Source organism: Salmo salar, unplaced genomic scaffold (genome assembly GCF_965601325.2).
Source record: "Salmo salar unplaced genomic scaffold, fSalSal1 ptg000293l, whole genome shotgun sequence".
Lineage (NCBI taxonomy): Eukaryota > Metazoa > Chordata > Actinopteri > Salmoniformes > Salmonidae > Salmo > Salmo salar.
This window is the reverse complement of record NW_027675346.1, coordinates 1,663,105-1,687,957: the sequence shown is the minus strand read 5'-3', so window position 1 is coordinate 1,687,957 and position 24,853 is coordinate 1,663,105. Positions and strand designations below refer to the sequence as shown.

The 24,853-nt window shown below is 43.1% G+C and overlaps 65 non-coding genes and 3 pseudogenes across 65 annotated transcripts; all 68 read right to left on the bottom strand.

Moving 5' to 3' along the window:
* Positions 1-96: 96 nt before the first annotated feature.
* On the bottom strand, positions 97-215 carry LOC145868006 (5S ribosomal RNA). Its single transcript, XR_014383999.1, has one exon. It is a non-coding gene; the product is annotated as a 5S ribosomal RNA (ribosomal RNA).
* A 139-nt stretch (positions 216-354) lies between these two features.
* LOC145869083 (5S ribosomal RNA) lies at positions 355-473 on the bottom strand. The gene has a single exon (XR_014385079.1). It is a non-coding gene; the product is annotated as a 5S ribosomal RNA (ribosomal RNA).
* A 139-nt stretch (positions 474-612) lies between these two features.
* On the bottom strand, positions 613-731 carry LOC145875142 (5S ribosomal RNA). The gene has a single exon (XR_014390776.1). It is a non-coding gene; the product is annotated as a 5S ribosomal RNA (ribosomal RNA).
* Positions 732-1,140: 409 nt separating this feature from the next.
* On the bottom strand, positions 1,141-1,259 carry LOC145868577 (5S ribosomal RNA). The gene has a single exon (XR_014384573.1). It is a non-coding gene; the product is annotated as a 5S ribosomal RNA (ribosomal RNA).
* A 409-nt stretch (positions 1,260-1,668) lies between these two features.
* On the bottom strand, positions 1,669-1,787 carry LOC145870248 (5S ribosomal RNA). Its single transcript, XR_014386244.1, has one exon. It is a non-coding gene; the product is annotated as a 5S ribosomal RNA (ribosomal RNA).
* Positions 1,788-1,926: 139 nt separating this feature from the next.
* On the bottom strand, positions 1,927-2,045 carry LOC145868529 (5S ribosomal RNA). The gene has a single exon (XR_014384525.1). It is a non-coding gene; the product is annotated as a 5S ribosomal RNA (ribosomal RNA).
* A 139-nt stretch (positions 2,046-2,184) lies between these two features.
* LOC145869082 (5S ribosomal RNA) lies at positions 2,185-2,303 on the bottom strand. The gene has a single exon (XR_014385078.1). It is a non-coding gene; the product is annotated as a 5S ribosomal RNA (ribosomal RNA).
* Positions 2,304-2,442: 139 nt separating this feature from the next.
* On the bottom strand, positions 2,443-2,561 carry LOC145869081 (5S ribosomal RNA). Its single transcript, XR_014385077.1, has one exon. It is a non-coding gene; the product is annotated as a 5S ribosomal RNA (ribosomal RNA).
* A 139-nt stretch (positions 2,562-2,700) lies between these two features.
* Positions 2,701-2,819, bottom strand: LOC145872816 (5S ribosomal RNA). Its single transcript, XR_014388447.1, has one exon. It is a non-coding gene; the product is annotated as a 5S ribosomal RNA (ribosomal RNA).
* A 409-nt stretch (positions 2,820-3,228) lies between these two features.
* On the bottom strand, positions 3,229-3,347 carry LOC145869080 (5S ribosomal RNA). Its single transcript, XR_014385076.1, has one exon. It is a non-coding gene; the product is annotated as a 5S ribosomal RNA (ribosomal RNA).
* Positions 3,348-3,486: 139 nt separating this feature from the next.
* On the bottom strand, positions 3,487-3,605 carry LOC145875342 (5S ribosomal RNA). Its single transcript, XR_014390978.1, has one exon. It is a non-coding gene; the product is annotated as a 5S ribosomal RNA (ribosomal RNA).
* Positions 3,606-4,014: 409 nt separating this feature from the next.
* On the bottom strand, positions 4,015-4,133 carry LOC145870582 (5S ribosomal RNA). Its single transcript, XR_014386579.1, has one exon. It is a non-coding gene; the product is annotated as a 5S ribosomal RNA (ribosomal RNA).
* A 409-nt stretch (positions 4,134-4,542) lies between these two features.
* Positions 4,543-4,661, bottom strand: LOC145869079 (5S ribosomal RNA). The gene has a single exon (XR_014385075.1). It is a non-coding gene; the product is annotated as a 5S ribosomal RNA (ribosomal RNA).
* Positions 4,662-4,800: 139 nt separating this feature from the next.
* LOC145868004 (5S ribosomal RNA) lies at positions 4,801-4,919 on the bottom strand. Its single transcript, XR_014383997.1, has one exon. It is a non-coding gene; the product is annotated as a 5S ribosomal RNA (ribosomal RNA).
* Positions 4,920-5,058: 139 nt separating this feature from the next.
* Positions 5,059-5,177, bottom strand: LOC145875140 (5S ribosomal RNA). The gene has a single exon (XR_014390774.1). It is a non-coding gene; the product is annotated as a 5S ribosomal RNA (ribosomal RNA).
* Positions 5,178-5,586: 409 nt separating this feature from the next.
* Positions 5,587-5,705, bottom strand: LOC145875510 (5S ribosomal RNA). The gene has a single exon (XR_014391146.1). It is a non-coding gene; the product is annotated as a 5S ribosomal RNA (ribosomal RNA).
* A 409-nt stretch (positions 5,706-6,114) lies between these two features.
* On the bottom strand, positions 6,115-6,233 carry LOC145872815 (5S ribosomal RNA). Its single transcript, XR_014388446.1, has one exon. It is a non-coding gene; the product is annotated as a 5S ribosomal RNA (ribosomal RNA).
* A 139-nt stretch (positions 6,234-6,372) lies between these two features.
* LOC145872814 (5S ribosomal RNA) lies at positions 6,373-6,491 on the bottom strand. Its single transcript, XR_014388445.1, has one exon. It is a non-coding gene; the product is annotated as a 5S ribosomal RNA (ribosomal RNA).
* A 409-nt stretch (positions 6,492-6,900) lies between these two features.
* Positions 6,901-7,019, bottom strand: LOC145875481 (5S ribosomal RNA). The gene has a single exon (XR_014391117.1). It is a non-coding gene; the product is annotated as a 5S ribosomal RNA (ribosomal RNA).
* Positions 7,020-7,158: 139 nt separating this feature from the next.
* LOC145872813 (5S ribosomal RNA) lies at positions 7,159-7,277 on the bottom strand. The gene has a single exon (XR_014388444.1). It is a non-coding gene; the product is annotated as a 5S ribosomal RNA (ribosomal RNA).
* Positions 7,278-7,686: 409 nt separating this feature from the next.
* LOC145872811 (5S ribosomal RNA) lies at positions 7,687-7,805 on the bottom strand. Its single transcript, XR_014388442.1, has one exon. It is a non-coding gene; the product is annotated as a 5S ribosomal RNA (ribosomal RNA).
* Positions 7,806-7,944: 139 nt separating this feature from the next.
* On the bottom strand, positions 7,945-8,063 carry LOC145872810 (5S ribosomal RNA). The gene has a single exon (XR_014388441.1). It is a non-coding gene; the product is annotated as a 5S ribosomal RNA (ribosomal RNA).
* Positions 8,064-8,472: 409 nt separating this feature from the next.
* LOC145872809 (5S ribosomal RNA) lies at positions 8,473-8,591 on the bottom strand. Its single transcript, XR_014388440.1, has one exon. It is a non-coding gene; the product is annotated as a 5S ribosomal RNA (ribosomal RNA).
* Positions 8,592-8,730: 139 nt separating this feature from the next.
* LOC145872808 (5S ribosomal RNA) lies at positions 8,731-8,849 on the bottom strand. Its single transcript, XR_014388439.1, has one exon. It is a non-coding gene; the product is annotated as a 5S ribosomal RNA (ribosomal RNA).
* Positions 8,850-9,258: 409 nt separating this feature from the next.
* On the bottom strand, positions 9,259-9,377 carry LOC145868340 (5S ribosomal RNA). Its single transcript, XR_014384336.1, has one exon. It is a non-coding gene; the product is annotated as a 5S ribosomal RNA (ribosomal RNA).
* A 139-nt stretch (positions 9,378-9,516) lies between these two features.
* Positions 9,517-9,635, bottom strand: LOC145872807 (5S ribosomal RNA). Its single transcript, XR_014388438.1, has one exon. It is a non-coding gene; the product is annotated as a 5S ribosomal RNA (ribosomal RNA).
* Positions 9,636-10,044: 409 nt separating this feature from the next.
* On the bottom strand, positions 10,045-10,163 carry LOC145872806 (5S ribosomal RNA). The gene has a single exon (XR_014388437.1). It is a non-coding gene; the product is annotated as a 5S ribosomal RNA (ribosomal RNA).
* Positions 10,164-10,302: 139 nt separating this feature from the next.
* On the bottom strand, positions 10,303-10,421 carry LOC145875084 (5S ribosomal RNA). The gene has a single exon (XR_014390718.1). It is a non-coding gene; the product is annotated as a 5S ribosomal RNA (ribosomal RNA).
* A 139-nt stretch (positions 10,422-10,560) lies between these two features.
* On the bottom strand, positions 10,561-10,679 carry LOC145868067 (5S ribosomal RNA). The gene has a single exon (XR_014384061.1). It is a non-coding gene; the product is annotated as a 5S ribosomal RNA (ribosomal RNA).
* Positions 10,680-10,818: 139 nt separating this feature from the next.
* Positions 10,819-10,937, bottom strand: LOC145870800 (uncharacterized; annotated as a pseudogene).
* Positions 10,938-11,346: 409 nt separating this feature from the next.
* On the bottom strand, positions 11,347-11,465 carry LOC145875035 (5S ribosomal RNA). The gene has a single exon (XR_014390669.1). It is a non-coding gene; the product is annotated as a 5S ribosomal RNA (ribosomal RNA).
* Positions 11,466-11,604: 139 nt separating this feature from the next.
* Positions 11,605-11,723, bottom strand: LOC145868066 (5S ribosomal RNA). The gene has a single exon (XR_014384060.1). It is a non-coding gene; the product is annotated as a 5S ribosomal RNA (ribosomal RNA).
* Positions 11,724-11,862: 139 nt separating this feature from the next.
* On the bottom strand, positions 11,863-11,981 carry LOC145870799 (uncharacterized; annotated as a pseudogene).
* Positions 11,982-12,390: 409 nt separating this feature from the next.
* LOC145869750 (5S ribosomal RNA) lies at positions 12,391-12,509 on the bottom strand. Its single transcript, XR_014385746.1, has one exon. It is a non-coding gene; the product is annotated as a 5S ribosomal RNA (ribosomal RNA).
* Positions 12,510-12,918: 409 nt separating this feature from the next.
* Positions 12,919-13,037, bottom strand: LOC145869078 (5S ribosomal RNA). Its single transcript, XR_014385074.1, has one exon. It is a non-coding gene; the product is annotated as a 5S ribosomal RNA (ribosomal RNA).
* A 139-nt stretch (positions 13,038-13,176) lies between these two features.
* LOC145868003 (5S ribosomal RNA) lies at positions 13,177-13,295 on the bottom strand. The gene has a single exon (XR_014383996.1). It is a non-coding gene; the product is annotated as a 5S ribosomal RNA (ribosomal RNA).
* A 139-nt stretch (positions 13,296-13,434) lies between these two features.
* LOC145869160 (5S ribosomal RNA) lies at positions 13,435-13,553 on the bottom strand. Its single transcript, XR_014385156.1, has one exon. It is a non-coding gene; the product is annotated as a 5S ribosomal RNA (ribosomal RNA).
* Positions 13,554-13,692: 139 nt separating this feature from the next.
* LOC145875139 (5S ribosomal RNA) lies at positions 13,693-13,811 on the bottom strand. Its single transcript, XR_014390773.1, has one exon. It is a non-coding gene; the product is annotated as a 5S ribosomal RNA (ribosomal RNA).
* A 409-nt stretch (positions 13,812-14,220) lies between these two features.
* LOC145868634 (5S ribosomal RNA) lies at positions 14,221-14,339 on the bottom strand. Its single transcript, XR_014384630.1, has one exon. It is a non-coding gene; the product is annotated as a 5S ribosomal RNA (ribosomal RNA).
* Positions 14,340-14,748: 409 nt separating this feature from the next.
* Positions 14,749-14,867, bottom strand: LOC145870247 (5S ribosomal RNA). Its single transcript, XR_014386243.1, has one exon. It is a non-coding gene; the product is annotated as a 5S ribosomal RNA (ribosomal RNA).
* Positions 14,868-15,006: 139 nt separating this feature from the next.
* On the bottom strand, positions 15,007-15,125 carry LOC145868528 (5S ribosomal RNA). The gene has a single exon (XR_014384524.1). It is a non-coding gene; the product is annotated as a 5S ribosomal RNA (ribosomal RNA).
* A 139-nt stretch (positions 15,126-15,264) lies between these two features.
* Positions 15,265-15,383, bottom strand: LOC145869159 (5S ribosomal RNA). The gene has a single exon (XR_014385155.1). It is a non-coding gene; the product is annotated as a 5S ribosomal RNA (ribosomal RNA).
* Positions 15,384-15,522: 139 nt separating this feature from the next.
* LOC145875138 (5S ribosomal RNA) lies at positions 15,523-15,641 on the bottom strand. Its single transcript, XR_014390772.1, has one exon. It is a non-coding gene; the product is annotated as a 5S ribosomal RNA (ribosomal RNA).
* Positions 15,642-16,050: 409 nt separating this feature from the next.
* On the bottom strand, positions 16,051-16,169 carry LOC145868633 (5S ribosomal RNA). The gene has a single exon (XR_014384629.1). It is a non-coding gene; the product is annotated as a 5S ribosomal RNA (ribosomal RNA).
* Positions 16,170-16,578: 409 nt separating this feature from the next.
* Positions 16,579-16,697, bottom strand: LOC145870246 (5S ribosomal RNA). The gene has a single exon (XR_014386242.1). It is a non-coding gene; the product is annotated as a 5S ribosomal RNA (ribosomal RNA).
* A 139-nt stretch (positions 16,698-16,836) lies between these two features.
* On the bottom strand, positions 16,837-16,955 carry LOC145868527 (5S ribosomal RNA). Its single transcript, XR_014384523.1, has one exon. It is a non-coding gene; the product is annotated as a 5S ribosomal RNA (ribosomal RNA).
* A 139-nt stretch (positions 16,956-17,094) lies between these two features.
* Positions 17,095-17,213, bottom strand: LOC145869077 (5S ribosomal RNA). Its single transcript, XR_014385073.1, has one exon. It is a non-coding gene; the product is annotated as a 5S ribosomal RNA (ribosomal RNA).
* A 139-nt stretch (positions 17,214-17,352) lies between these two features.
* Positions 17,353-17,471, bottom strand: LOC145872805 (5S ribosomal RNA). Its single transcript, XR_014388436.1, has one exon. It is a non-coding gene; the product is annotated as a 5S ribosomal RNA (ribosomal RNA).
* A 409-nt stretch (positions 17,472-17,880) lies between these two features.
* On the bottom strand, positions 17,881-17,999 carry LOC145869075 (5S ribosomal RNA). The gene has a single exon (XR_014385071.1). It is a non-coding gene; the product is annotated as a 5S ribosomal RNA (ribosomal RNA).
* A 139-nt stretch (positions 18,000-18,138) lies between these two features.
* Positions 18,139-18,257, bottom strand: LOC145875341 (5S ribosomal RNA). The gene has a single exon (XR_014390977.1). It is a non-coding gene; the product is annotated as a 5S ribosomal RNA (ribosomal RNA).
* Positions 18,258-18,666: 409 nt separating this feature from the next.
* On the bottom strand, positions 18,667-18,785 carry LOC145870707 (uncharacterized; annotated as a pseudogene).
* A 409-nt stretch (positions 18,786-19,194) lies between these two features.
* On the bottom strand, positions 19,195-19,313 carry LOC145875509 (5S ribosomal RNA). Its single transcript, XR_014391145.1, has one exon. It is a non-coding gene; the product is annotated as a 5S ribosomal RNA (ribosomal RNA).
* A 139-nt stretch (positions 19,314-19,452) lies between these two features.
* LOC145869074 (5S ribosomal RNA) lies at positions 19,453-19,571 on the bottom strand. The gene has a single exon (XR_014385070.1). It is a non-coding gene; the product is annotated as a 5S ribosomal RNA (ribosomal RNA).
* A 139-nt stretch (positions 19,572-19,710) lies between these two features.
* LOC145872804 (5S ribosomal RNA) lies at positions 19,711-19,829 on the bottom strand. The gene has a single exon (XR_014388435.1). It is a non-coding gene; the product is annotated as a 5S ribosomal RNA (ribosomal RNA).
* A 409-nt stretch (positions 19,830-20,238) lies between these two features.
* On the bottom strand, positions 20,239-20,357 carry LOC145869073 (5S ribosomal RNA). Its single transcript, XR_014385069.1, has one exon. It is a non-coding gene; the product is annotated as a 5S ribosomal RNA (ribosomal RNA).
* A 139-nt stretch (positions 20,358-20,496) lies between these two features.
* LOC145868002 (5S ribosomal RNA) lies at positions 20,497-20,615 on the bottom strand. The gene has a single exon (XR_014383995.1). It is a non-coding gene; the product is annotated as a 5S ribosomal RNA (ribosomal RNA).
* Positions 20,616-20,754: 139 nt separating this feature from the next.
* LOC145869158 (5S ribosomal RNA) lies at positions 20,755-20,873 on the bottom strand. The gene has a single exon (XR_014385154.1). It is a non-coding gene; the product is annotated as a 5S ribosomal RNA (ribosomal RNA).
* A 139-nt stretch (positions 20,874-21,012) lies between these two features.
* Positions 21,013-21,131, bottom strand: LOC145875137 (5S ribosomal RNA). The gene has a single exon (XR_014390771.1). It is a non-coding gene; the product is annotated as a 5S ribosomal RNA (ribosomal RNA).
* A 409-nt stretch (positions 21,132-21,540) lies between these two features.
* On the bottom strand, positions 21,541-21,659 carry LOC145868632 (5S ribosomal RNA). Its single transcript, XR_014384628.1, has one exon. It is a non-coding gene; the product is annotated as a 5S ribosomal RNA (ribosomal RNA).
* Positions 21,660-22,068: 409 nt separating this feature from the next.
* Positions 22,069-22,187, bottom strand: LOC145870245 (5S ribosomal RNA). The gene has a single exon (XR_014386241.1). It is a non-coding gene; the product is annotated as a 5S ribosomal RNA (ribosomal RNA).
* A 139-nt stretch (positions 22,188-22,326) lies between these two features.
* LOC145868526 (5S ribosomal RNA) lies at positions 22,327-22,445 on the bottom strand. Its single transcript, XR_014384522.1, has one exon. It is a non-coding gene; the product is annotated as a 5S ribosomal RNA (ribosomal RNA).
* A 139-nt stretch (positions 22,446-22,584) lies between these two features.
* LOC145869072 (5S ribosomal RNA) lies at positions 22,585-22,703 on the bottom strand. Its single transcript, XR_014385068.1, has one exon. It is a non-coding gene; the product is annotated as a 5S ribosomal RNA (ribosomal RNA).
* Positions 22,704-22,842: 139 nt separating this feature from the next.
* On the bottom strand, positions 22,843-22,961 carry LOC145872803 (5S ribosomal RNA). The gene has a single exon (XR_014388434.1). It is a non-coding gene; the product is annotated as a 5S ribosomal RNA (ribosomal RNA).
* Positions 22,962-23,370: 409 nt separating this feature from the next.
* LOC145869071 (5S ribosomal RNA) lies at positions 23,371-23,489 on the bottom strand. The gene has a single exon (XR_014385067.1). It is a non-coding gene; the product is annotated as a 5S ribosomal RNA (ribosomal RNA).
* Positions 23,490-23,628: 139 nt separating this feature from the next.
* Positions 23,629-23,747, bottom strand: LOC145868001 (5S ribosomal RNA). Its single transcript, XR_014383994.1, has one exon. It is a non-coding gene; the product is annotated as a 5S ribosomal RNA (ribosomal RNA).
* A 139-nt stretch (positions 23,748-23,886) lies between these two features.
* On the bottom strand, positions 23,887-24,005 carry LOC145869070 (5S ribosomal RNA). Its single transcript, XR_014385066.1, has one exon. It is a non-coding gene; the product is annotated as a 5S ribosomal RNA (ribosomal RNA).
* A 139-nt stretch (positions 24,006-24,144) lies between these two features.
* Positions 24,145-24,263, bottom strand: LOC145875136 (5S ribosomal RNA). Its single transcript, XR_014390770.1, has one exon. It is a non-coding gene; the product is annotated as a 5S ribosomal RNA (ribosomal RNA).
* Positions 24,264-24,672: 409 nt separating this feature from the next.
* On the bottom strand, positions 24,673-24,791 carry LOC145868631 (5S ribosomal RNA). The gene has a single exon (XR_014384627.1). It is a non-coding gene; the product is annotated as a 5S ribosomal RNA (ribosomal RNA).
* Between the last annotated feature and the right edge of the window lie 62 nt (positions 24,792-24,853).

The window sequence follows — 24,853 nt, the reverse complement described above, 5'->3', positions numbered from 1 at the left end:
TGATAAAACAGACATTTAGTCAATTCATCATTAAATGCTTACTACAAGGCAGTGTTGCTGATGAAATAGTGCAAGAGCACACCCTCGTGGACAAAATGCTTACAGCACCTGGTATTCCCAGGCGGTCTCCCATCCAAGTACTAACCAGGCCCGACCCTGCTTAGCTTCCGAGATCAGACGAGATCGGGCGTACCCAGGCAGATATGGCCGTAAGCGAGAAACAATCTCTTGCTACAACATATATAGTCAAAGTGAGTCAGATAAAACAGACATTTAGTCAATTCATCATTAAATGCTTACTACAAGGCAGTGTTGCTGATGAAATAGTGCAAGAGCACACCCTCGTGGACAAAATGCTTACAGCACCTGGTATTCCCAGGCGGTCTCCCATCCAAGTACTAACCAGGCACGACCCTGCTTAGCTTCCGAGATCAGACGAGATCGGGCGTACCCAGGCTGGTATGGCCGTAAGCGCGAAACAATCTCTTGCTACAACATATATAGTCAAAGTGAGTCTGATAAAACAGACATTTAGTCAATTCATCATTAAATGCTTACTACAAGGCAGTGTTGCTGATGAAATAGTGCAAGAGCACACCCTCGTGGACAAAATGCTTACAGCACCTGGTATTCCCAGGCGGTCTCCCATCCAAGTACTAACCAGGCCCGACCCTGCTTAGCTTCCGAGATCAGACGAGATCGGGCGAACCCAGGCTGGTATGGCCGTAAGCGAGACACAATCTCTTGCTACAACATATATATTCAAAGTGAGTGTGATAAACAGACATTGCATTTTCACCAATTAGATAAGCAGCTTGAACTTTGTGTCACTGAAAAAGTAGAAGAAATTACAAACACTGTTCCCATCACTTTTTAGCACAGGTAGTTGGATAAAATACCAACTTTATTTCCTTTCATCATTTGAACAGGGCAAAGGAGCACAAAGCACACACAAGCTGCATTCAGCAACAATATTCTTGTTTGTCTTATAAATACAAGGCAGATGCTAATTGAAAACACAAGGAAATTTGATCCTATTAAAAAGGCAGGAAGCTGCATTTAGTCAATTCATCATTAAATGCTTACTACAAGGCAGTGTTGCTGATGAAATAGTGCAAGAGCACACCCTCGTGGACAAAATGCTTACAGCACCTGGTATTCCCAGGCGGTCTCCCATCCAAGTACTAAACAGGCCCGACCCTGCTTAGCTTCCGAGATCAGACGAGATCAGGCGTAGCCAGGCTGGTATGGCCGTAAGCGAGAAACAATCTCTTGCTACAACATATATATTCAAAGTGAGTGTGATAAACAGACATTGCATTTTCACCAATTAGATAAGCAGCTTGAACTTTGTGTCACTGAAAAAGTAGAAGAAATTACAAACACTGTTCCCATCACTTTTTAGCACAGGTAGTTGGATAAAATACCAACTTTATTTCCTTTCATCATTTGAACAGGGCAAAGGAGCACAAAGCACACACAAGCTGCATTCAGCAACAATATTCTTGTTTGTCTTATAAATACAAGGCAGATGCTAATTGAAAACACAAGGAAATTTGATCCTATTAAAAAGGCAGGAAGCTGCATTTAGTCAATTCATCATTAAATGCTTACTACAAGGCAGTGTTGCTGATGAAATAGTGCAAGAGCACACCCTCGTGGACAAAATGCTTACAGCACCTGGTATTCCCAGGCGGTCTCCCATCCAAGTACTAACCAGGCACGACCCTGCTTAGCTTCCGAGATCAGACGAGATCGGGCTTACCCAGGCTGGTATGGCCGTAAGCGAGAAACAATCTCTTGCTACAACATATATAGTCAAAGTGAGTCTGATAAAACAGACATTTAGTCAATTCATCATTAAATGCTTACTACAAGGCAGTGTTGCTGATGAAATAGTGCAAGAGCACACCCTCGTGGACAAAATGCTTACAGCACCTGGTATTCCCAGGCGGTCTCCCATCCAAGTACTAACCAGGCACGACCCTGCTTAGCTTCCGAGATCAGACGAGATCGGGCGTACCCAGGCTGATATGGCCGTAAGCGAGAAACAATCTCTTGCTACAACATATATAGTCAAAGTGAGTCTGATAAAACAGATATTTAGTCAATTCATCATTAAATGCTTACTACAAGGCAGTGTTGCTGATGAAATAGTGCAAGAGCACACCCTCGTGGACAAAATGCTTACAGCACCTGGTATTCCCAGGCGGTCTCCCATCCAAGTACTAACCAGGCACGACCCTGCTTAGCTTCCGAGATCAGACGAGATCGGGCGTACCCAGGCTGGTATGGCCGTAAGCGAGAAACAATCTCTTGCTACAACATATATAGTCAAAGTGAGTCAGATAAAACAGACATTTAGTCAATTCATCATTAAATGCTTACTACAAGGCAGTGTTGCTGATGAAATAGTGCAAGAGCACACCCTCGTGGACAAAATGCTTACAGCACCTGGTATTCCCAGGCGGTCTCCCATCCAAGTACTAACCAGGCACGACCCTGCTTAGCTTCCGAGATCAGACGAGATCGGGCGTACCCAGGCTGGTATGGCCGTAAGCGAGAAACAATCTCTTGCTACAACATATATAGTCAAAGTGAGTCTGATAAAACAGACATTTAGTCAATTCATCATTAAATGCTTACTACAAGGCAGTGTTGCTGATGAAATAGTGCAAGAGCACACCCTCGTGGACAAAATGCTTACAGCACCTGGTATTCCCAGGCGGTCTCCCATCCAAGTACTAACCAGGCCCGACCCTGCTTAGCTTCCGAGATCAGACGAGATCGGGCGTACCCAGGCTGGTATGGCCGTAAGCGAGAAACAATCTCTTGCTACAACATATATATTCAAAGTGAGTGTGATAAACAGACATTGCATTTTCACCAATTAGATAAGCAGCTTGAACTTTGTGTCACTGAAAAAGTAGAAGAAATTACAAACACTGTTCCCATCACTTTTTAGCACAGGTAGTTGGATAAAATACCAACTTTATTTCCTTTCATCATTTGAACAGGGCAAAGGAGCACAAAGCACACACAAGCTGCATTCAGCAACAATATTCTTGTTTGTCTTATAAATACAAGGCAGATGCTAATTGAAAACACAAGGAAATTTGATCCTATTAAAAAGGCAGGAAGCTGCATTTAGTCAATTCATCATTAAATGCTTACTACAAGGCAGTGTTGCTGATGAAATAGTGCAAGAGCACACCCTCGTGGACAAAATGCTTACAGCACCTGGTATTCCCAGGCGGTCTCCCATCCAAGTACTAACCAGGCACGACCCTGCTTAGCTTCCGAGATCAGACGAGATCGGGCGTACCCAGGCTGGTATGGCCGTAAGCGAGAAACAATCTCTTGCTACAACATATATAGTCAAAGTGAGTCTGATAAAACAGACATTTAGTCAATTCATCATTAAATGCTTACTACAAGGCAGTGTTGCTGATGAAATAGTGCAAGAGCACACCCTCGTGGACAAAATGCTTACAGCACCTGGTATTCCCAGGCGGTCTCCCATCCAAGTACTAACCAGGCCCGACCCTGCTTAGCTTCCGAGATCAGACGAGATCGGGCATACCCAGGCTGGTATGGCCGTAAGCGAGAAACAATCTCTTGCTACAACATATATATTCAAAGTGAGTGTGATAAACAGACATTGCATTTTCACCAATTAGATAAGCAGCTTGAACTTTGTGTCACTGAAAAAGTAGAAGAAATTACAAACACTGTTCCCATCACTTTTTAGCACAGGTAGTTGGATAAAATACCAACTTTATTTCCTTTCATCATTTGAACAGGGCAAAGGAGCACAAAGCACACACAAGCTGCATTCAGCAACAATATTCTTGTTTGTCTTATAAATACAAGGCAGATGCTAATTGAAAACACAAGGAAATTTGATCCTATTAAAAAGGCAGGAAGCTGCATTTAGTCAATTCATCATTAAATGCTTACTACAAGGCAGTGTTGCTGATGAAATAGTGCAAGAGCACACCCTCGTGGACAAAATGCTTACAGCACCTGGTATTCCCAGGCGGTCTCCCATCCAAGTACTAACCAGGCACGACCCTGCTTAGCTTCCGAGATCAGACAAGATCGGGCATACCCAGGCTGGTATGGCCGTAAGCGAGAAACAATCTCTTGCTACAACATATATATTCAAAGTGAGTGTGATATACAGACATTGCATTTTCACCAATTAGATAAGCAGCTTGAACTTTGTGTCACTGAAAAAGTAGAAGAAATTACAAACACTGTTCCCATCACTTTTTAGCACAGGTAGCTGGATAAAATACCAACTTTATTTCCTTTCATCATTTGAACAGGGCAAAGGAGCACAAAGCACACACAAGCTGCATTCAGCAACAATATTCTTGTTTGTCTTATAAATACAAGGCAGATGCTAATTGAAAACACAAGGAAATTTAATCCTATTAAAAAGGCAGGAAGCTGCATTTAGTCAATTCATCATTAAATGCTTACTACAAGGCAGTGTTGCTGATGAAATAGTGCAAGAGCACACCCTCGTGGACAAAATGCTTACAGCACCTGGTATTCCCAGGCGGTCTCCCATCCAAGTACTAACCAGGCACGACCCTGCTTAGCTTCCGAGATCAGACGAGATCGGGCGTACCCAGGCTGGTATGGCCGTAAGCGAGAAACAATCTCTTGCTACAACATATATAGTCAAAGTGAGTCTGATAAAACAGACATTTAGTCAATTCATCATTAAATGCTTACTACAAGGCAGTGTTGCTGATGAAATAGTGCAAGAGCACACCCTCGTGGACAAAATGCTTACAGCACCTGGTATTCCCAGGCGGTCTCCCATCCAAGTACTAACCAGGCCCGACCCTGCTTAGCTTCCGAGATCAGACGAGATCGGGCGTACCCAGGCAGATATGGCCGTAAGCGAGAAACAATCTCTTGCTACAACATATATAGTCAAAGTGAGTCTGATAAAACAGACATTTAGTCAATTCATCATTAAATGCTTACTACAAGGCAGTGTTGCTGATGAAATAGTGCAAGAGCACACCCTCGTGGACAAAATGCTTACAGCACCTGGTATTCCCAGGCGGTCTCCCATCCAAGTACTAACCAGGCCCGACCCTGCTTAGCTTCCGAGATCAGACGAGATCGGGCGAACCCAGGCTGGTATGGCCGTAAGCGAGACACAATCTCTTGCTACAACATATATATTCAAAGTGAGTGTGATAAACAGACATTGCATTTTCACCAATTAGATAAGCAGCTTGAACTTTGTGTCACTGAAAAAGTAGAAGAAATTACAAACACTGTTCCCATCACTTTTTAGCACAGGTAGTTGGATAAAATACCAACTTTATTTCCTTTCATCATTTGAACAGGGCAAAGGAGCACAAAGCACACACAAGCTGCATTCAGCAACAATATTCTTGTTTGTCTTATAAATACAAGGCAGATGCTAATTGAAAACACAAGGAAATTTGATCCTATTAAAAAGGCAGGAAGCTGCATTTAGTCAATTCATCATTAAATGCTTACTACAAGGCAGTGTTGCTGATGAAATAGTGCAAGAGCACACCCTCGTGGACAAAATGCTTACAGCACCTGGTATTCCCAGGCGGTCTCCCATCCAAGTACTAAACAGGCCCGACCCTGCTTAGCTTCCGAGATCAGACGAGATCGGGCGTACCCAGGCTGGTATGGCCGTAAGCGAGAAACAATCTCTTGCTACAACATATATAGTCAAAGTGAGTGTGATAAACAGACATTGCATTTTCACCAATTAGATAAGCAGCTTGAACTTTGTGTCACTGAAAAAGTAGAAGAAATTACAAACACTGTTCCCATCACTTTTTAGCACAGGTAGTTGGATAAAATACAAACTTTATTTCCTTTCATCATTTGAACAGGGCAAAGGAGCACAAAGCACACACAAGCTGCATTCAGCAACAATATTCTTGTTTGTCTTATAAATACAAGGCAGATGCTAATTGAAAACACAAGGAAATTTGATCCTATTAAAAAGGCAGGAAGCTGCATTTAGTCAATTCATCATTAAATGCTTACTACAAGGCAGTGTTGCTGATGAAATAGTGCAGGGGCACACCCTCGTGGACAAAATGCTTACAGCACCTGGTATTCCCAGGCGGTCTCCCATCCAAGTACTAACCAGGCCCGACCCTGCTTAGCTTCCGAGATCAGACGAGATCGGGCGTACCCAGGCTGGTATGGCCGTAAGCGAGAAACAATCTCTTGCTACAACATATATAGTCAAAGTGAGTCTGATAAAACAGACATTTAGTCAATTCATCATTAAATGCTTAATACAAGGCAGTGTTGCTGATGAAATAGTGCAAGAGCACACCCTCGTGGACAAAATGCTTACAGCACCTGGTATTCCCAGGCGGTCTCCCATCCAAGTACTAACCAGGCCCGACCCTGCTTAGCTTCCGAGATCAGACGAGATCGGGCGTACCCAGGCTGGTATGGCCGTAAGCGAGAAACAATCTCTTGCTACAACATATATAGTCAAAGTGAGTGTGATAAACAGACATTGCATTTTCACCAATTAGATAAGCAGCTTGAACTTTGTGTCACTGAAAAAGTAGAAGAAATTACAAACACTGTTCCCATCACTTTTTAGCACAGGTAGTTGGATAAAATACAAACTTTATTTCCTTTCATCATTTGAACAGGGCAAAGGAGCACAAAGCACACACAAGCTGCATTCAGCAACAATATTCTTGTTTGTCTTATAAATACAAGGCAGATGCTAATTGAAAACACAAGGAAATTTGATCCTATTAAAAAGGCAGGAAGCTGCATTTAGTCAATTCATCATTAAATGCTTACTACAAGGCAGTGTTGCTGATGAAATAGTGCAGGGGCACACCCTCGTGGACAAAATGCTTACAGCACCTGGTATTCACAGGCGGTCTCCCATCCAAGTACTAACCAGGCCCGACCCTGCTTAGCTTCCGAGATCAGACGAGATCGGGCGTACCCAGGCTGGTATGGCCGTAAGCGAGAAACAATCTCTTGCTACAACATATATAGTCAAAGTGAGTCTGATAAAACAGACATTTAGTCAATTCATCATTAAATGCTTAATACAAGCCAGTGTTGCTGATGAAATAGTGCAAGAGCACACCCTCGTGGACAAAATGCTTACAGCACCTGGTATTCCCAGGCGGTCTCCCATCCAAGTACTAACCAGGCCCGACCCTGCTTAGCTTCCGAGATCAGACGAGATCGGGCGTACCCAGGCTGGTATGGCCGTAAGCGAGAAACAATCTCTTGCTACAACATATATAGTCAAAGTGAGTGTGATAAACAGACATTGCATTTTCACCAATTAGATAAGCAGCTTGAACTTTGTGTCACTGAAAAAGTAGAAGAAATTACAAACACTGTTCCCATCACTTTTTACCACAGGTAGTTGGATAAAATACAAACTTTATTTCCTTTCATCATTTGAACAGGGCAAAGGAGCACAAAGCACACACAAGCTGCATTCAGCAACAATATTCTTGTTTGTCTTATAAATACAAGGCAGATGCTAATTGAAAACACAAGGAAATTTGATCCTATTAAAAAGGCAGGAAGCTGCATTTAGTCAATTCATCATTAAATGCTTACTACAAGGCAGTGTTGCTGATGAAATAGTGCAGGGGCACACCCTCGTGGACAAAATGCTTACAGCACCTGGTATTCCCAGGCGGTCTCCCATCCAAGTACTAACCAGGCCCGACCCTGCTTAGCTTCCGAGATCAGACGAGATCGGGCGTACCCAGGCTGGTATGGCCGTAAGCGAGAAACAATCTCTTGCTACAACATATATAGTCAAAGTGAGTCTGATAAAACAGACATTTAGTCAATTCATCATTAAATGCTTAATACAAGGCAGTGTTGCTGATGAAATAGTGCAAGAGCACACCCTCGTGGACAAAATGCTTACAGCACCTGGTATTCCCAGGCGGTCTCCCATCCAAGTACTAACCAGGCCCGACCCTGCTTAGCTTCCGAGATCAGACGAGATCGGGCGTACCCAGGCTGGTATGGCCGTAAGCGAGAAACAATCTCTTGCTACAACATATATAGTCAAAGTGAGTGTGATAAACAGACATTGCATTTTCACCAATTAGATAAGCAGCTTGAACTTTGTGTCACTGAAAAAGTAGAAGAAATTACAAACACTGTTCCCATCACTTTTTAGCACAGGTAGTTGGATAAAATACAAACTTTATTTCCTTTCATCATTTGAACAGGGCAAAGGAGCACAAAGCACACACAAGCTGCATTCAGCAACAATATTCTTGTTTGTCTTATAAATACAAGGCAGATGCTAATTGAAAACACAAGGAAATTTGATCCTATTAAAAAGGCAGGAAGCTGCATTTAGTCAATTCATCATTAAATGCTTACTACAAGGCAGTGTTGCTGATGAAATAGTGCAGGGGCACACCCTCGTGGACAAAATGCTTACAGCACCTGGTATTCCCAGGCGGTCTCCCATCCAAGTACTAACCAGGCCCGACCCTGCTTAGCTTCCGAGATCAGACGAGATCGGGCGTACCCAGGCTGGTATGGCCGTAAGCGAGAAACAATCTCTTGCTACAACATATATAGTCAAAGTGAGTCTGATAAAACAGACATTTAGTCAATTCATCATTAAATGCTTAATACAAGGCAGTGTTGCTGATGAAATAGTGCAAGAGCACACCCTCGTGGACAAAATGCTTACAGCACCTGGTATTCCCAGGCGGTCTCCCATCCAAGTACTAACCAGGCCCGACCCTGCTTAGCTTCCGAGATCAGACGAGATCGGGCGTACCCAGGCTGGTATGGCCGTAAGCGAGAAACAATCTCTTGCTACAACATATATAGTCAAAGTGAGTGTGATAAACAGACATTGCATTTTCACCAATTAGATAAGCAGCTTGAACTTTGTGTCACTGAAAAAGTAGAAGAAATTACAAACACTGTTCCCATCACTTTTTAGCACAGGTAGTTGGATAAAATACAAACTTTATTTCCTTTCATCATTTGAACAGGGCAAAGGAGCACAAAGCACACACAAGCTGCATTCAGCAACAATATTCTTGTTTGTCTTATAAATACAAGGCAGATGCTAATTGAAAACACAAGGAAATTTGATCCTATTAAAAAGGCAGGAAGCTGCATTTAGTCAATTCATCATTAAATGCTTACTACAAGGCAGTGTTGCTGATGAAATAGTGCAGGGGCACACCCTCGTGGACAAAATGCTTACAGCACCTGGTATTCACAGGCGGTTTCCCATCCAAGTACTAACCAGGCCCGACCCTGCTTAGCTTCCGAGATCAGACGAGATCGGGCGTACCCAGGCTGGTATGGCCGTAAGCGAGAAACAATCTCTTGCTACAACATATATAGTCAAAGTGAGTCTGATAAAACAGACATTTAGTCAATTCATCATTAAATGCTTAATACAAGCCAGTGTTGCTGATGAAATAGTGCAAGAGCACACCCTCGTGGACAAAATGCTTACAGCACCTGGTATTCCCAGGCGGTCTCCCATCCAAGTACTAACCAGGCCCGACCCTGCTTAGCTTCCGAGATCAGACGAGATCGGGCGTACCCAGGCTGGTATGGCCGTAAGCGAGAAACAATCTCTTGCTACAACATATATAGTCAAAGTGAGTGTGATAAACAGACATTGCATTTTCACCAATTAGATAAGCAGCTTGAACTTTGTGTCACTGAAAAAGTAGAAGAAATTACAAACACTGTTCCCATCACTTTTTAGCACAGGTAGTTGGATAAAATACAAACTTTATTTCCTTTCATCATTTGAACAGGGCAAAGGAGCACAAAGCACACACAAGCTGCATTCAGCAACAATATTCTTGTTTGTCTTATAAATACAAGGCAGATGCTAATTGAAAACACAAGGAAATTTGATCCTATTAAAAAGGCAGGAAGCTGCATTTAGTCAATTCATCATTAAATGCTTACTACAAGGCAGTGTTGCTGATGAAATAGTGCAGGGGCACACCCTCGTGGACAAAATGCTTACAGCACCTGGTATTCCCAGGCGGTCTCCCATCCAAGTACTAACCAGGCCCGACCCTGCTTAGCTTCCGAGATCAGACGAGATCGGGCGTACCCAGGCTGGTATGGCCGTAAGCGAGAAACAATCTCTTGCTACAACATATATAGTCAAAGTGAGTCTGATAAAACAGACATTTAGTCAATTCATCATTAAATGCTTAATACAAGGCAGTGTTGCTGATGAAATAGTGCAAGAGCACACCCTCGTGGACAAAATGCTTACAGCACCTGGTATTCCCAGGCGGTCTCCCATCCAAGTACTAACCAGGCCCGACCCTGCTTAGCTTCCGAGATCAGATGAGATCGGGAGTACCCAGGCTGATATGGCCGTAAGCGAGAAACAATCTCTTGCTACAACATATATAGTCAAAGTGAGTCTGATAAAACAGACATTTAGTCAATTCATCATTAAATGCTTACTACAAGGCAGTGTTGCTGATGAAATAGTGCAAGAGCACACCCTCGTGGACAAAATGCTTACAGCACCTGGTATTCCCAGGCAGTCTCCCATCAAAGTACTAACCAGGCCCGACCCTGCTTAGCTTCCGAGATCAGACGAGATCGGGCGTACCCAGGCTGGTATGGCCGTAAGCGAGAATCAATCTCTTGCTACAACATATATAGTCAAAGTGAGTCTGATAAAACAGACATTTAGTCAATTCATCATTAAATGCTTACTACAAGGCAGTGTTGCTGATGAAATAGTGCAAGAGCACACCCTCGTGGACAAAATGCTTAGAGCACCTGGTATTCCCAGGCGGTCTCCCATCCAAGTACTAACCAGGACCGACCCTGCTTAGCTTCCGAGATCAGACGAGATCGGGAGTACCCAGGCTGACATGGCCGTAAGCGAGAAACAATCTCTTGCTACAACATATATAGTCAAAGTGAGTGTGATAAACAGACATTGCATTTTCACCAATTAGATAAGCAGCTTGAACTTTGTGTCACTGAAAAAGTAGAAGAAATTACAAACACTGTTCCCATCACTTTTTAGCACAGGTAGTTAGATAAAATACAAACTTTATTTCCTTTCATCATTTGAACAGGGCAAAGGAGCACAAAGCACACACAAGCTGCATTCAGCAACAATATTCTTGTTTGTCTTATAAATACAAGGCAGATGCTAATTGAAAACACAAGGAAATTTGATCCTATTAAAAAGGCAGGAAGCTGCATTTAGTCAATTCATCATTAAATGCTTACTACAAGGCAGTGTTGCTGATGAAATAGTGCAAGAGCACACCCTCGTGGACAAAATGCTTACAGCACCTGGTATTCCCAGGCGGTCTCCCATCCAAGTACTAACCAGGCCCGACCCTGCTTAGCTTCCGAGATCAGATGAGATCGGGCGTACCCAGGCTGATATGGCCGTAAGCGAGAAACAATCTCTTGCTACAACATATATAGTCAAAGTGAGTCTGATAAAACAGACATTTAGTCAATTCATCATTAAATGCTTACTACAAGGCAGTGTTGCTGATGAAATAGTGCAAGAGCACACCCTCGTGGACAAAATGCTTACAGCACCTGGTATTCCCAGGCAGTCTCCCATCAAAGTACTAACCAGGCCCGACCCTGCTTAGCTTCCGAGATCAGACGAGATCGGGCGTACCCAGGCTGGTATGGCCGTAAGCGAGAATCAATCTCTTGCTACAACATATATAGTCAAAGTGAGTCTGATAAAACAGACATTTAGTCAATTCATCATTAAATGCTTACTACAAGGCAGTGTTGCTGATGAAATAGTGCAAGAGCACACCCTCGTGGACAAAATGCTTAGAGCACCTGGTATTCCCAGGCGGTCTCCCATCCAAGTACTAACCAGGACCGACCCTGCTTAGCTTCCGAGATCAGACGAGATCGGGAGTACCCAGGCTGACATGGCCGTAAGCGAGGAACAATCTCTTGCTACAACATATATAGTCAAAGTGAGTGTGATAAACAGACATTGCATTTTCACCAATTAGATAAGCAGCTTGAACTTTGTGTCACTGAAAAAGTAGAAGAAATTACAAACACTGTTCCCATCACTTTTTAGCACAGGTAGTTAGATAAAATACAAACTTTATTTCCTTTCATCATTTGAACAGGGCAAAGGAGCACAAAGCACACACAAGCTGCATTCAGCAACAATATTCTTGTTTGTCTTATAAATACAAGGCAGATGCTAATTGAAAACACAAGGAAATTTGATCCTATTAAAAAGGCAGGAAGCTGCATTTAGTCAATTCATCATTAAATGCTTACTACAAAGCAGTGTTGCTGATGAAATAGTGCAAGAGCACACCCTCGTGGACAAAATGCTTACAGCACCTGGTATTCCCAGGCGGTCTCCCATCCAAGTACTAACCAGGCACGACCCTGCTTAGCTTCCGAGATCAGACGAGATCGGGCATACCCAGGCTGGTATGGCCGTAAGCGAGAAACAATCTCTTGCTACAACATATATATTCAAAGTGAGTGTGATAAACAGACATTGCATTTTCACCAATTAGATAAGCAGCTTGAACTTTGTGTCACTGAAAAAGTAGAAGAAATTACAAACACTGTTCCCATCACTTTTTAGCACAGGTAGTTGGATAAAATACCAACTTTATTTCCTTTCATCATTTGAACAGGGCAAAGGAGCACAAAGCACACACAAGCTGCATTCAGCAACAATATTCTTGTTTGTCTTATAAATACAAGGCAGATGCTAATTGAAAACACAAGGAAATTTGATCCTATTAAAAAGGCAGGAAGCTGCATTTAGTCAATTCATCATTAAATGCTTACTACAAGGCAGTGTTGCTGATGAAATAGTGCAAGAGCACACCCTCGTGGACAAAATGCTTACAGCACCTGGTATTCCCAGGCGGTCTCCCATCCAAGTACTAACCAGGCACGACCCTGCTTAGCTTCCGAGATCAGACGAGATCGGGCGTACCCAGGCTGGTATGGCCGTAAGCGAGAAACAATCTCTTGCTACAACATATATAGTCAAAGTGAGTCTGATAAAACAGACATTTAGTCAATTCATCATTAAATGCTTACTACAAGGCAGTGTTGCTGATGAAATAGTGCAAGAGCACACCCTCGTGGACAAAATGCTTACAGCACCTGGTATTCCCAGGCGGTCTCCCATCCAAGTACTAACCAGGCCCGACCCTGCTTAGCTTCCGAGATCAGACGAGATCGGGCGTACCCAGGCAGATATGGCCGTAAGCGAGAAACAATCTCTTGCTACAACATATATAGTCAAAGTGAGTCAGATAAAACAGACATTTAGTCAATTCATCATTAAATGCTTACTACAAGGCAGTGTTGCTGATGAAATAGTGCAAGAGCACACCCTCGTGGACAAAATGCTTACAGCACCTGGTATTCCCAGGCGGTCTCCCATCCAAGTACTAACCAGGCACGACCCTGCTTAGCTTCCGAGATCAGACGAGATCGGGCGTACCCAGGCTGGTATGGCTGTAAGCGAGAAACAATCTCTTGCTACAACATATATAGTCAAAGTGAGTCTGATAAAACAGACATTTAGTCAATTCATCATTAAATGCTTACTACAAGGCAGTGTTGCTGATGAAATAGTGCAAGAGCACACCCTCGTGGACAAAATGCTTACAGCACCTGGTATTCCCAGGCGGTCTCCCATCCAAGTACTAACCAGGCCCGACCCTGCTTAGCTTCCGAGATCAGACGAGATCGGGCGAACCCAGGCTGGTATGGCCGTAAGCGAGACACAATCTCTTGCTACAACATATATATTCAAAGTGAGTGTGATAAACAGACATTGCATTTTCACCAATTAGATAAGCAGCTTGAACTTTGTGTCACTGAAAAAGTAGAAGAAATTACAAACACTGTTCCCATCACTTTTTAGCACAGGTAGTTGGATAAAATACCAACTTTATTTCCTTTCATCATTTGAACAGGGCAAAGGAGCACAAAGCACACACAAGCTGCATTCAGCAACAATATTCTTGTTTGTCTTATAAATACAAGGCAGATGCTAATTGAAAACACAAGGAAATTTGATCCTATTAAAAAGGCAGGAAGCTGCATTTAGTCAATTCATCATTAAATGCTTACTACAAGGCAGTGTTGCTGATGAAATAGTGCAAGAGCACACCCTCGTGGACAAAATGCTTACAGCACCTGGTATTCCCAGGCGGTCTCCCATCCAAGTACTAAACAGGCCCGACCCTGCTTAGCTTCCGAGATCAGACGAGATCAGGCGTACCCAGGCTGGTATGGCCGTAAGCGAGAAACAATCTCTTGCTACAACATATATATTCAAAGTGAGTGTGATAAACAGACATTGCATTTTCACCAATTAGATAAGCAGCTTGAACTTTGTGTCACTGAAAAAGTAGAAGAAATTACAAACACTGTTCCCATCACTTTTTAGCACAGGTAGTTGGATAAAATACCAACTTTATTTCCTTTCATCATTTGAACAGGGCAAAGGAGCACAAAGCACACACAAGCTGCATTCAGCAACAATATTCTTGTTTGTCTTATAAATACAAGGCAGATGCTAATTGAAAACACAAGGAAATTTGATCCTATTAAAAAGGCAGGAAGCTGCATTTAGTCAATTCATCATTAAATGCTTACTACAAGGCAGTGTTGCTGATGAAATAGTGCAAGAGCACACCCTCGTGGACAAGATGCTTACAGCACCTGGTATTCCCAGGCGGTCTCCCATCCAAGTACTAACCAGGCACGACCCTGCTTAGCTTCCGAGATCAGACGAGATCGGGCTTACCCAGGCTGGTATGGCCGTAAGCGAGAAACAATCTCTTGCTACAACATATATAGTCAAAGTGAGTCTGATAAAACAGATATTTAGTCAATTCATCATTAAATGCTTACTACAAGGCAGTGTTGCTGATGAAATAGTGCAAGAGCACACCCTCGTGGAAAAAATGCTTACAGCACCTGGTATTCCCAGGCGGTCTCCCATCCAAGTACTAACCAGGCACGACCCTGCTTAGCTTCCGAGATCAGACGAGATCGGGCGTACCCAGGCTGATATGGCCGTAAGCGAGAAACAATCTCTTGCTACAACATATATAGTCAAAGTGAGTCTGATAAAACAGATATTTAGTCAATTCATCATTAAATGCTTACTACAAGGCAGTGTTGCTGATGAAATAGTGCAAGAGCACACCCTCGTGGACAAAATGCTTACAGCACCTGGTATTCCCAGGCGGTCTCCCATCCAAGTACTAACCAGGCACGACCCTGCTTAGCTTCCGAGATCAGACGAGATCGGGCGTACCCAGGCTGGTATGGCTGTAAGCGAGAAACAATCTCTTGCTACAACATATATAGTCAAAGTGAGTCTGATAAAACAGACATTTAGTCAATTCATCATTAAATGCTTACTACAAGGCAGTGTTGCTGATGAAATAGTGCAAGAGCACACCCTCGTGGACAAAATGCTTACAGCACCTGGTATTCCCAGGCGGTCTCCCATCCAAGTACTAACCAGGCCCGACCCTGCTTAGCTTCCGAGATCAGACGAGATCGGGCGAACCCAGGCTGGTATGGCCGTAAGCGAGACACAATCTCTTGCTACAACATATATATTCAAAGTGAGTGTGATAAACAGACATTGCATTTTCACCAATTAGATAAGCAGCTTGAACTTTGTGTCACTGAAAAAGTAGAAGAAATTACAAACACTGTTCCCATCACTTTTTAGCACAGGTAGTTGGATAAAATACCAACTTTATTTCCTTTCATCATTTGAACAGGGCAAAGGAGCACAAAGCACACACAAGCTGCATTCAGCAACAATATTCTTGTTTGTCTTATAAATACAAGGCAGATGCTAATTGAAAACACAAGGAAATTTGATCCTATTAAAAAGGCAGGAAGCTGCATTTAGTCAATTCATCATTAAATGCTTACTACAAGGCAGTGTTGCTGATGAAATAGTGCAAGAGCACACCCTCGTGGACAAAATGCTTACAGCACCTGGTATTCCCAGGCGGTCTCCCATCCAAGTACTAAACAGGCCCGACCCTGCTTAGCTTCCGAGATCAGACGAGATCAGGCGTACCCAGGCTGGTATGGCCGTAAGCGAGAAACAATCTCTTGCTACAACATATATATTCAAAGTGAGTGTGATAAACAGACATTGCATTTTCACCAATTAGATAAGCAGCTTGAACTTTGTGTCACTGAAAAAGTAGAAGAAATTACAAACACTGTTCCCATCACTTTTTAGCACAGGTAGTTGGATAAAATACCAACTTTATTTCCTTTCATCATTTGAACAGGGCAAAGGAGCACAAAGCACACACAAGCTGCATTCAGCAACAATATTCTTGTTTGTCTTATAAATACAAGGCAGATGCTAATTGAAAACACAAGGAAATTTGATCCTATTAAAAAGGCAGGAAGCTGCATTTAGTCAATTCATCATTAAATGCTTACTACAAGGCAGTGTTGCTGATGAAATAGTGCAAGAGCACACCCTCGTGGACAAGATGCTTACAGCACCTGGTATTCCCAGGCGGTCTCCCATCCAAGTACTAACCAGGCACGACCCTGCTTAGCTTCCGAGATCAGACGAGATCGGGCTTACCCAGGCTGGTATGGCCGTAAGCGAGAAACAATCTCTTGCTACAACATATATAGTCAAAGTGAGTCTGATAAAACAGATATTTAGTCAATTCATCATTAAATGCTTACTACAAGGCAGTGTTGCTGATGAAATAGTGCAAGAGCACACCCTCGTGGAAAAAATGCTTACAGCACCTGGTATTCCCAGGCGGTCTCCCATCCAAGTACTAACCAGGCACGACCCTGCTTAGCTTCCGAGATCAGACGAGATCGGGCGTACCCAGGCTGATATGGCCGTAAGCGAGAAACAATCTCTTGCTACAACATATATAGTCAAAGTGAGTCTGATAAAACAGATATTTAGTCAATTCATCATTAAATGCTTACTACAAGGCAGTGTTGCTGATGAAATAGTGCAAGAGCACACCCTCGTGGACAAAATGCTTACAGCACCTGGTATTCCCAGGCGGTCTCCCATCCAAGTACTAACCAGGCACGACCCTGCTTAGCTTCCGAGATCAGACGAGATCGGGCGTACCCAGGCTGGTATGGCCGTAAGCGAGAAACAATCTCTTGCTACAACATATATAGTCAAAGTGAGTCTGATAAAACAGACATTTAGTCAATTCATCATTAAATGCTTACTACAAGGCAGTGTTGCTGATGAAATAGTGCAAGAGCACACCCTCGTGGACAAAATGCTTACAGCACCTGGTATTCCCAGGCGGTCTCCCATCCAAGTACTAACCAGGCCCGACCCTGCTTAGCTTCCGAGATCAGACGAGATCGGGCGTACCCAGGCTGGTATGGCCGTAAGCGAGAAACAATCTCTTGCTACAACATATATATTCAAAGTGAGTGTGATAAACAGACATTGCATTTTCACCAATTAGATAAGCAGCTTGAACTTTGTGTCACTGAAAAAGTAGAAGAAATTACAAACACTGTTCCCATCACTTTTTAGCACAGGTAGTTGGATAAAATACCAACTTTATTTCCTTTCATCATTTGAACAGGGCAAAGGAGCACAAAGCACACACAAGCTGCATTCAGCAACAATATTCTTGTTTGTCTTATAAATACAAGGCAGATGCTAATTGAAAACACAAGGAAATTTGATCCTATTAAAAAGGCAGGAAGCTGCATTTAGTCAATTCATCATTAAATGCTTACTACAAGGCAGTGTTGCTGATGAAATAGTGCAAGAGCACACCCTCGTGGACAAAATGCTTACAGCACCTGGTATTCCCAGGCGGTCTCCCATCCAAGTACTAACCAGGCACGACCCTGCTTAGCTTCCGAGATCAGACGAGATCGGGCGTACCCAGGCTGGTATGGCCGTAAGCGAGAAACAATCTCTTGCTACAACATATATAGTCAAAGTGAGTCTGATAAAACAGACATTTAGTCAATTCATCATTAAATGCTTACTACAAGGCAGTGTTGCTGATGAAATAGTGCAAGAGCACACCCTCGTGGACAAAATGCTTACAGCACCTGGTATTCCCAGGCGGTCTCCCATCCAAGTACTAACCAGGCCCGACCCTGCTTAGCTTCCGAGATCAGACGAGATCGGGCATACCCAGGCTGGTATGGCCGTAAGCGAGAAACAATCTCTTGCTACAACATATATATTCAAAGTGAGTGTGATAAACAGACATTGCATTTTCACCAATTAGATAAGCAGCTTGAACTTTGTGTCACTGAAAAAGTAGAAGAAATTACAAACACTGTTCCCATCACTTTTTAGCACAGGTAGTTGGATAAAATACCAACTTTATTTCCTTTCATCATTTGAACAGGGCAAAGGAGCACAAAGCACACACAAGCTGCATTCAGCAACAATATTGTTGTTTGTCTTATAAATACAAGGCAGATGCTAATTGAAAACACAAGGAAATTTGATCCTATTAAAAAGGCAGGAAGCTGCATTTAGTCAATTCATCATTAAATGCTTACTACAAGGCAGTGTTGCTGATGAAATAGTGCAAGAGCACACCCTCGTGGACAAAATGCTTACAGCACCTGGTATTCCCAGGCGGTCTCCCATCCAAGTACTAACCAGGCACGACCCTGCTTAGCTTCCGAGATCAGACAAGATCGGGCATACCCAGGCTGGTATGGCCGTAAACGAGAAACAATCTCTTGCTACAACATATATATTCAAAGTGAGTGTGATAAACAGACATTGCATTTTCACCAATTAGATAAGCAGCTTGAACTTTGTGTCACTGAAAAAGTAGAAGAAATTACAAACACTGTTCCCATCACTTTTTAGCACAGGTAGTTGGATAAAATACCAACTTTATTTCCTTTCATCATTTGAACAGGGCAAAGGAGCACAAAGCACACACAAGCTGCATTCAGCAACAATATTCTTGTTTGTCTTATAAATACAAGGCAGATGCTAATTGAAAACACAAGGAAATTTGATCCTATTAAAAAGGCAGGAAGCTGCATTTAGTCAATTCATCATTAAATGCTTACTACAAGGCAGTGTTGCTGATGAAATAGTGCAAGAGCACACCCTCGTGGACAAAATGCTTACAGCACCTGGTATTCCCAGGCGGTCTCCCATCCAAGTACTAAACAGGCCCGACCCTGCTTAGCTTCCGAGATCAGACGAGATCGGGCGTACCCAGGCTGGTATGGCCGTAAGCGAGAAACAATCTCTTGCTACAACATATATAGTCAAAGTGAGTCAGATAAAACAGACATTTAGTCAATTCATCATTAAATGCTTACTACAAGGCAGTGTTGCTGATGAAATAGTGCAAGAGCACACCCTCGTGGACAAAATGCTTACAGCACCTGGTATTCCCAGGCGGTCTCCCATCCAAGTACTAACCAGGCACGACCCTGCTTAGCTTCCGAGATCAGACGAGATCGGGCGTACCCAGGCTGGTATGGCCGTAAGCGAGAAACAATCTCTTGCTACAACATATATAGTCAAAGTGAGTCTGATAAAACAGACATTTAGTCAATTCATCATTAAATGCTTACTACAAGGCAGTGTTGCTGATGAAATAGTGCAAGAGCACACCCTCGTGGACAAAATGCTTACAGCACCTGGTATTCCCAGGCGGTCTCCCATCCAAGTACTAACCAGGCCCGACCCTGCTTAGCTTCCGAGATCAGACGAGATCGGGCGTACCCAGGCTGGTATGGCCGTAAGCGAGAAACAATCTCTTGCTACAACATATATATTCAAAGTGAGTGTGATAAACAGACATTGCATTTTCACCAATTAGATAAGCAGCTTGAACTTTGTGTCACTGAAAAAGTAGAAGAAATTACAAACACTGTTCCCATCACTTTTTAGCACAGGTAGTTGGATAAAATACCAACTTTATTTCCTTTCATCATTTGAACAGGGCAAAGGAGCACAAAGCACACACAAGCTGCATTCAGCAACAATATTCTTGTTTGTCTTATAAATACAAGGCAGATGCTAATTGAAAACACAAGGAAATTTGATCCTATTAAAAAGGCAGGAAGCTGCATTTAGTCAATTCATCATTAAATGCTTACTACAAGGCAGTGTTGCTGATGAAATAGTGCAAGAGCACACCCTCGTGGACAAAATGCTTACAGCACCTGGTATTCCCAGGCGGTCTCCCATCCAAGTACTAACCAGGCACGACCCTGCTTAGCTTCCGAGATCAGACGAGATCGGGCGTACCCAGGCTGGTATGGCCGTAAGCGAGAAACAATCTCTTGCTACAACATATATAGTCAAAGTGAGTCTGATAAAACAGACATTTAGTCAATTCATCATTAAATGCTTACTACAAGGCAGTGTTGCTGATGAAATAGTGCAAGAGCACACCCTCGTGGACAAAATGCTTACAGCACCTGGTATTCCCAGGCGGTCTCCCATCCAAGTACTAACCAGGCCCGACCCTGCTTAGCTTCCGAGATCAGACGAGATCGGGCGTACCCAGGCAGATATGGCCGTAAGCGAGAAACAATCTCTTGCTACAACATATATAGTCAAAGTGAGTCAGATAAAACAGACATTTAGTCAATTCATCATTAAATGCTTACTACAAGGCAGTGTTGCTGATGAAATAGTGCAAGAGCACACCCTCGTGGACAAAATGCTTACAGCACCTGGTATTCCCAGGCGGTCTCCCATCCAAGTACTAACCAGGCACGACCCTGCTTAGCTTCCGAGATCAGACGAGATCGGGCGTACCCAGGCTGGTATGGCTGTAAGCGAGAAACAATCTCTTGCTACAACATATATAGTCAAAGTGAGTCTGATAAAACAGACATTTAGTCAATTCATCATTAAATGCTTACTACAAGGCAGTGTTGCTGATGAAATAGTGCAAGAGCACACCCTCGTGGACAAAATGCTTACAGCACCTGGTATTCCCAGGCGGTCTCCCATCCAAGTACTAACCAGGCCCGACCCTGCTTAGCTTCCGAGATCAGACGAGATCGGGCGAACCCAGGCTGGTATGGCCGTAAGCGAGACACAATCTCTTGCTACAACATATATATTCAAAGTGAGTGTGATAAACAGACATTGCATTTTCACCAATTAGATAAGCAGCTTGAACTTTGTGTCACTGAAAAAGTAGAAGAAATTACAAACACTGTTCCCATCACTTTTTAGCACAGGTAGTTGGATAAAATACCAACTTTATTTCCTTTCATCATTTGAACAGGGCAAAGGAGCACAAAGCACACACAAGCTGCATTCAGCAACAATATTCTTGTTTGTCTTATAAATACAAGGCAGATGCTAATTGAAAACACAAGGAAATTTGATCCTATTAAAAAGGCAGGAAGCTGCATTTAGTCAATTCATCATTAAATGCTTACTACAAGGCAGTGTTGCTGATGAAATAGTGCAAGAGCACACCCTCGTGGACAAAATGCTTACAGCACCTGGTATTCCCAGGCGGTCTCCCATCCAAGTACTAAACAGGCCCGACCCTGCTTAGCTTCCGAGATCAGACGAGATCAGGCGTACCCAGGCTGGTATGGCCGTAAGCGAGAAACAATCTCTTGCTACAACATATATATTCAAAGTGAGTGTGATAAACAGACATTGCATTTTCACCAATTAGATAAGCAGCTTGAACTTTGTGTCACTGAAAAAGTAGAAGAAATTACAAACACTGTTCCCATCACTTTTTAGCACAGGTAGTTGGATAAAATACCAACTTTATTTCCTTTCATCATTTGAACAGGGCAAAGGAGCACAAAGCACACACAAGCTGCATTCAGCAACAATATTCTTGTTTGTCTTATAAATACAAGGCAGATGCTAATTGAAAACACAAGGAAATTTGATCCTATTAAAAAGGCAGGAAGCTGCATTTAGTCAATTCATCATTAAATGCTTACTACAAGGCAGTGTTGCTGATGAAATAGTGCAAGAGCACACCCTCGTGGACAAGATGCTTACAGCACCTGGTATTCCCAGGCGGTCTCCCATCCAAGTACTAACCAGGCACGACCCTGCTTAGCTTCCGAGATCAGACGAGATCGGGCTTACCCAGGCTGGTATGGCCGTAAGCGAGAAACAATCTCTTGCTACAACATATATAGTCAAAGTGAGTCTGATAAAACAGACATTTAGTCAATTCATCATTAAATGCTTACTACAAGGCAGTGTTGCTGATGAAATAGTGCAAGAGCACACCCTCGTGGAAAAAATGCTTACAGCACCTGGTATTCCCAGGCGGTCTCCCATCCAAGTACTAACCAGGCACGACCCTGCTTAGCTTCCGAGATCAGACGAGATCGGGCGTACCCAGGCTGATATGGCCGTAAGCAAGAAACAATCTCTTGCTACAACATATATAGTCAAAGTGAGTCTGATAAAACAGATATTTAGTCAATTCATCATTAAATGCTTACTACAAGGCAGTGTTGCTGATGAAATAGTGCAAGAGCACACCCTCGTGGACAAAATGCTTACAGCACCTGGTATTCCCAGGCGGTCTCCCATCCAAGTACTAACCAGGCACGACCCTGCTTAGCTTCCGAGATCAGACGAGATCGGGCGTACCCAGGCTGGTATGGCCGTAAGCGAGAAACAATCTCTTGCTACAACATATATAGTCAAAGTGAGTCTGATAAAACAGACATTTAGTCAATTCATCATTAAATGCTTACTACAAGGCAGTGTTGCTGATGAAATAGTGCAAGAGCACACCCTCGTGGACAAAATGCTTACAGCACCTGGTATTCCCAGGCGGTCTCCCATCCAAGTACTAACCAGGCCCGACCCTGCTTAGCTTCCGAGATCAGACGAGATCGGGCGTACCCAGGCTGGTATGGCCGTAAGCGAGAAACAATCTCTTGCTACAACATATATATTCAAAGTGAGTGTGATAAACAGACATTGCATTTTCACCAATTAGATAAGCAGCTTGAACTTTGTGTCACTGAAAAAGTAGAAGAAATTACAAACACTGTTCCCATCACTTTTTAGCACAGGTAGTTGGATAAAATACCAACTTTATTTCCTTTCATCATTTGAACAGGGCAAAGGAGCACAAAGCACACACAAGCTGCATTCAGCAACAATATTCTTGTTTGTCTTATAAATACAAGGCAGATGCTAATTGAAAACACAAGGAAATTTGATCCTATTAAAAAGGCAGGAAGCTGCATTTAGTCAATTCATCATTAAATGCTTACTACAAGGCAGTGTTGCTGATGAAATAGTGCAAGAGCACACCCTCGTGGACAAAATGCTTACAGCACCTGGTATTCCCAGGCGGTCTCCCATCCAAGTACTAACCAGGCACGACCCTGCTTAGCTTCCGAGATCAGACGAGATCGGGCGTACCCAGGCTGGTATGGCCGTAAGCGAGAAACAATCTCTTGCTACAACATATATAGTCAAAGTGAGTCTGATAAAACAGACATTTAGTCAATTCATCATTAAATGCTTACTACAAGGCAGTGTTGCTGATGAAATAGTGCAAGAGCACACCCTCGTGGACAAAATGCTTACAGCACCTGGTATTCCCAGGCGGTCTCCCATCCAAGTACTAACCAGGCCCGACCCTGCTTAGCTTCCGAGATCAGACGAGATCGGGCGTACCCAGGCAGATATGGCCGTAAGCGAGAAACAATCTCTTGCTACAACATATATAGTCAAAGTGAGTCAGATAAAACAGACATTTAGTCAATTCATCATTAAATGCTTACTACAAGGCAGTGTTGCTGATGAAATAGTGCAAGAGCACACCCTCGTGGACAAAATGCTTACAGCACCTGGTATTCCCAGGCGGTCTCCCATCCAAGTACTAACCAGGCACGACCCTGCTTAGCTTCCGAGATCAGACGAGATCGGGCGTACCCAGGCTGGTATGGCCGTAAGCGAGAAACAATCTCTTGCTACAACATATATAGTCAAAGTGAGTCTGATAAAACAGACATTTAGTCAATTCATCATTAAATGCTTACTACAAGGCAGTGTTGCTGATGAAATAGTGCAAGAGCACACCCTCGTGGACAAAATGCTTACAGCACCTGGTATTCCCAGGCGGTCTCCCATCCAAGTACTAACCAGGCCCGACCCTGCTTAGCTTCCGAGATCAGACGAGATCGGGCGAACCCAGGCTGGTATGGCCGTAAGCGAGACACAATCTCTTGCTACAACATATATATTCAAAGTGAGTGTGATAAACAGACATTGCATTTTCACCAATTAGATAAGCAGCTTGAACTTTGTGTCACTGAAAAAGTAGAAGAAATTACAAACACTGTTCCCATCACTTTTTAGCACAGGTAGTTGGATAAAATACCAACTTTATTTCCTTTCATCATTTGAACAGGGCAAAGGAGCACAAAGCACACACAAGCTGCATTCAGCAACAATATTCTTGTTTGTCTTATAAATACAAGGCAGATGCTAATTGAAAACACAAGGAAATTTGATCCTATTAAAAAGGCAGGAAGCTGCATTTAGTCAATTCATCATTAAATGCTTACTACAAGGCAGTGTTGCTGATGAAATAGTGCAAGAGCACACCCTCGTGGACAAAATGCTTACAGCACCTGGTATTCCCAGGCGGTCTCCCATCCAAGTACTAAACAGGCCCGACCCTGCTTAGCTTCCGAGATCAGACGAGATCAGGCGTACCCAGGCTGGTATGGCCGTAAGCGAGAAACAATCTCTTGCTACAACATATATATTCAAAGTGAGTGTGATAAACAGACATTGCAT